Source organism: Ailuropoda melanoleuca, chromosome X (genome assembly GCF_002007445.2).
Source record: "Ailuropoda melanoleuca isolate Jingjing chromosome X, ASM200744v2, whole genome shotgun sequence".
NCBI lineage: Eukaryota > Metazoa > Chordata > Mammalia > Carnivora > Ursidae > Ailuropoda > Ailuropoda melanoleuca.
The window spans coordinates 82794443-82800068 of NC_048238.1; the positions used below are offsets into that span (position 1 = coordinate 82794443).

The 5626-nt window shown below is 39.5% G+C and overlaps 1 non-coding gene across 1 annotated transcript; it reads left to right on the forward strand.

Moving 5' to 3' along the window:
* The first annotated feature begins 2444 nt into the window (after window positions 1–2444).
* On the forward strand, window positions 2445–2548 carry LOC117797617. Its single transcript, XR_004622614.1, has one exon. It is a non-coding gene; the product is annotated as a U6 spliceosomal RNA (small nuclear RNA).
* The last annotated feature ends 3078 nt before the right edge of the window (window positions 2549–5626 follow it).

Below are 5626 nucleotides of genomic sequence, written 5' to 3' on the forward strand. Positions count from 1 at the left end.
GCCCACAACATTTATCTGCAGATAATGCCTGCTATCCTCATTACACTCTGCATTTTATTCAACAATTAATGCTTAGGTACCTACTCTATGCCATAGAGTGTTCTAGATGCTTGCTCTGATCTCTCTGGCTCACCATACCCCAGCACTTGCTATCCATTCCTGGACCCTTCATTTGAGCTCCCTTTAAACTCCTCTAGCAGTGAAGGATTTGGGCACTGGGAACAAGAATTTTTCATAGAAAAAACCCTGGACCCCTGGCACCACTAAGGTCTGAAGTATCTGCGCCAAGATAGGGTTGTCATCCAAAGGACCACACCCTCCACACCACCCAGCTCAGGGCATAGGGGAACGTGCAGTGCCACCTGCTTAGTGTGGCTCCTTTAACAAGCTACACCTGTCCCTACCTGGAAGTACGAGGGACTACATAAAATACGTAGCCAGTAACTTCTACCCTACTTCGTTCAAAGATTAAATCCTGAGCTTCCCAGCCTAACACATACCTTCCATCCCATTCCCTCTCTTAAGTCTTCCAGCCACAGACTTTAGTTTTTGTCCACAGTATGTCCTGGAAGTGGATACAGATAGTTGAATCCCAGGTCCTGGTTTTGGCACCTTCGAGTTAAAACTCTGTTAGTGGGGCACCTGGGTGGCTCAGTCAGTTAAGTGTCTGCCTTCAGCGAGGTCATGATCCCGGGGTCCTGGGTTGGAGTCCCGCATCAGGCTCCCTGCTCACTGGGGAGTCTGCTTCTCCCTCTGCCCTTCCCCGCCGCTCGTGCTTTTGTGCGCTTTCTCTCTCATGCGGTCTCCCTCTCTCAAATAAATAAAATCTTAAAACCTGTTACTGGCTCCAGCAGTGTTCTGACCTAGCTGTTCTGGCTCAATGGCTGACACTCAAAAACAAGTGAGTGAAATGGCTGGTTAGGCAAGATTGTGAAGGGCCTTCAACATCAGATTGTGAACCACGGACCTAAACCAGTAGGAAGTAGGGCATCTGTGAAGTTTCTAAGCAAGAAAGCAAGAAGATAAAAACAAAAGCCATGTTTTAGAATCTGGTACAAAGAAATAGTAGCAAAGACTGATGGAGGAAGGAGACTGAATGCAAAGAAATCTATTAGAAAGCTATTTCTGGAATCCAGATGAGGTAATCAGTCCAGCCAAGGCAACCACACCTGCCTCATCTCTTCACTCCTAATCCCTTGTCCAACAGAATCTAAATGAGCAACCACAGCCAGCATGCGAGGACAGACGGCTATATTTGGAATAAGTTCAGAACATCATAATGACCAACAATGATTGACATCACCACAGGTCACTCTTTCAATGATTTAAATTTTTAAAAAGAGGTCCTTTGCCAATTCAACATAAATGTCGAAAGTGTCCGCTTTACTTTGAGCACTAAAATTTCAGGCTATTTACCAGGGTACTGCCAAGAAAAGGATGACCATCTCCTAAACTGTCCATGCCTTACTTCGCAAATTGTCCTTCATCAGGCTCTCATTTTATAATTGAAAAAAATTTTTAAAAAAATTATCTGAAGGCTCACACAGCTTTCATAGTTATAGCCCTGAAACAGGGGTGTTAATTATACCTCTCGATCTGACAAAAACTAATACGAAGATGTTTGTAATAACATTTAGCCAATCGGCTAGAGCTTTATTTACTCATTTAATGAAAGACATTTTACTCATTTGTTCCTATATATAACTGACTTCTCATTTGAATCCTACCACCAATGGTCCAGGTCTACTGTAATCAAAATATAAAATGTGCGGATGGAAAGAGTGGTAGACAATCTTATAGCTAAGGATTACAAGCTTTTATTTTAATAGTTACTAGGAAGCCAGTGTGATAAAATAATAAGACTAAGAAGATCATTAGAATTAGAAAAGAAATATCCACAATTCACTAAAACAAAATATCTTGTACTTGTGAGAAAATTTAATAAAGGTATTGGAACATATTTTTTTCCTCAGCTGTAAAGTATCTACCATACATAGTATCTAAAAGTCTCAAAGATATTTTACATTATTTACAATAAATTAGCATGAGCTTCGGTTTAATAACACCATCTGGCTAAGAATAGAAAGAATTTCAATTTAAATTTCAAGAAATAAGATAAGCTAGCATATTTTCCTGAATCACTACACTGCAAAGCAGCAATGCTATGCCCAATCCAACAAGACAGGACCATAATCAAATGCCATTTAAAATAAAGAGTAATGGGGGCACCTGGGTGGCTCAGTCATTAAGCGTCTGCCTTCGGCTCAGGGCATGATCCTGGTGTTCTGGGATCGAGCCCCACATCAGGCTCCTCCGCTGGTAGCCTGCTTCTTCCTCTCCCACTCCCCTTGCTCGTGTTCCCTCTCTCACTGGCTGTCTCTCTCTCTCTGTCAAATAAATAAATAAAATCTTAAAATAAATAAATAAATAAATAAAGGGTAATGGCACTCACTTTGGCAGCACATATACTAAACTTGGAACGACACAGAGATTAGCATGGCCCCTGCACAAGGATGGTGTGCAAATTCATGAAGCGTTCCATAATTTAAAAATAAACACATAAATAAAATAAAGAGTTACGAAAATGGAGTATTTTTACTGTTTAATACTGTCTTGGATGGTCAGAAAATCATTTAAATTATTACAAAATTCAAAAGTAAATCAAAATCCAAGGCAAGATCTATGATTTTTCTGTCCATGCTAATGCATATTCTTAACTGTTTTAAACTTTATTCTTCTTAAATGTAAGGGAAGACACAACTCTGAACATTGAGGCCTAGTGTGTCAGTTTCCAACAGTTTTCTGAGATTTCTTCAATATTAGCTGCATACAATTTTATCCTGCCTCTAAGAGGTCATTGGTATAGAATGGTCTGAGGTTTCTGACATTGTTTCCAGAGCTTAAAATTTTTAGGTCAACCCACAGTTCTAACAAGTGATACAAGTGGTAGATAAATCCTGTATCTGAATCTCATGGTAGGCAACCTTTTTTCATGTTGCTTGTGCCCATGCTTGTAGAAAAGGAACTCTTATTCCTTTGACTTTCATTTTGAGGTTTATAAAATGAAGTCAAAATAATAAGTGATGTCAGCATGGACAGAGATATAGAGTAAGATCAGACGTTGCTTAATTATTTGATCTTTATATTTCATCAATCAAAAATATATGAAAAAAAATGTATGGAGGGGCGTCTGGCTGACTCAGTCAGTAGAGCATGTGACTCTTGATCTCAGGATTATGAGTTCAAGCCCCATGTTGGGGGTGGAGCCCACTTTAAAATAAATGTACGCAGGGGACAGACTGTGCTTAGCGCTAGAAGGAAGTTGAGCTGAACAAGACAAAGTCACTTCTCCTATTTACCAGTGGGAAAGAAATATATACACAGATCACTACAATACAAAATAAGCACTATAAAAAGTCTCATTGGATTTCAGGGTGGAAATAAATGACTACTATTTAAAGAATAACAGGGGCACTTGGGTGGCTCAGTAGGTTAAGCATCTGCCTTCGGCTCAGGTCATGATCTTGGGATCCTGAGATCAAGGACCAGGTCAGGCTCTGCGCTCAGCAGGGAGTCTGTTTCCTCCCTCTCCCTCTACCCTTCTCCCAGTTTGTGCTCTCAAATAAATAAAATCTTTTTTTTTAATTTGTTTTTAAAAAAAGATTAACAAGACAGAGGTACCTGGCTGGCTCAGTTGGAAGAACGTGCAGCTCTTGATCTCAGGGTCGTGAGTTTGAGACCCACACTGGGTGTAGAAATTACTGAAAAAAAAATAATAAACTTTAAAGAATAACAAGATGTACCCTGGAAAATATAAAAACCCTCTAGTTCATCAGTAGCTTTTATTCAAGGAATAAACCATGGACATTAAAAGTCCATTAAGAGAGGATGAGAGATTAGCCACTGGCCAATGGATGAGCATGACTTCAACATCAGCCCCTCATTAGGAGCAGAATCTTCCAGATTGGGCCATCCTGGAGAGGAGGTAATCACTTGATATGGAGTATTTTCCAGAAAGGTCCCTCACTTTAAAAAAATTCTCCCTGGAAACCAACCTCCAGGACTCTTTAGGGATTCCCTACTTTGCTTTAAGCCTGCATTTCTAGAAAGTAAGAGGCACAGACCTCTTGGAGAAATAGTACATTAGCTGTAATCAGTAGAAACTAGCTTCTTTTGAACATGAAGGGAGATGGGTAAAAATGGATACTTGACACAGGTATGACTTCCTAAAGAGCATGGGCAAGTTTGGGATCATGAAGAGCTTTTAAGAAAGCTACATGACAGCATAAGAGCATTGGGCAACTGGACCAAAGGGCATCTTGTGGGAAGAGATGAGGCCACATACTAGTTTCACAATTTTGCCAAAGGCCATCCTGCTTCCAGGCATACAAAACAGAAAAATTACTGCCTACTTGTAACAATTCAATACCCCTTTCCTAAAGATATTCTTGGTATTGGAATAATTTTTATCTTTAGCTCAGTAAGACTGGTCAAGATTAAAATGTAAAAACAAATGGGCACCTGCTTGGCTCAGTCAGTAGAGCATGTGACTCTTGATCTTGGGGTTACGAGTTTGAGCCCCACATTCAATGGAGAGATTTCTTAAAAATAAAATCTTAAAAATAAAATGTAAAAACAAATGAAATCATGAGTATCAGAAGAAAATGTGGCTGGATATTTTTTATATTTTTGAGTGGAAAAGGTCTTTCTAAACATGATACAAAGTGCAAAGCTGTAACATAAAAGACTGATAAATAGGACCACCCAGAAGTAAACAAACTTAAAGGACTAAAAGAACCACAAAGTCAAAAATAAAAAGTAGGACTTATGTTTAAAATATATGTATACATAACTCTTACAACTCAATAATTTAAAAAAAACCAACAAATTACAGGTGGGGATACTTTTATTTATTTTTTTTTAAATATTTTATTTATTTATTTATTTATTTATTTGACAGGTGGAGATACTTTTAAATGGGTAGAGATACTTTCAGTTTCTAGTCAGGCACATGAGGAGCTTAAAAGTTATCACTTTATCCTAACAACTAAAAAGCTGACCAAACCGAAAAACCAACAACTCTTCCTGGATCCATCAAAGAAGTGAGGTCACAGGACAAACTGCCGCCCCAACATTGGAAAGACCAACAAGCTAATACAGAGAACTGAATCTTACTGGAGCAGGAACCCATAAGCAGAAACCTCCACGGGAACCAGTACCAGCACAGGAAAACCTGTACTATAACCGACAAACTGTTGGAGGCTTAAGTGTGGACAACGCTAAGTGTCTAAAACTCCAGGGGTTCCAGTCATAGAGGAGCCCCGACACTTTTTTGAGTTTTATCTCCAGAAGCTCTGGAAGGTTCTCATGGTGACTATCTGCGGAACAACCCTCACACTTCCCTCAGGAGGAGGGAAAAAGTAACCATTTTGAAACATACCAGAGGATTCTGTTATTAACAAGGCCTGCTCTCAAAAGAAACTATTTTACCAAAGCCTAAACTACCGGAGTCTTATCAGAGTCTAACCAACCCAGGGAAAGAGGAAAACCCAACTCCAGCCCACTCTAGACATCATATACCATTTAAAGGGAAATAAATCAGAAGCACTTGTGAAGGCCACAGCCC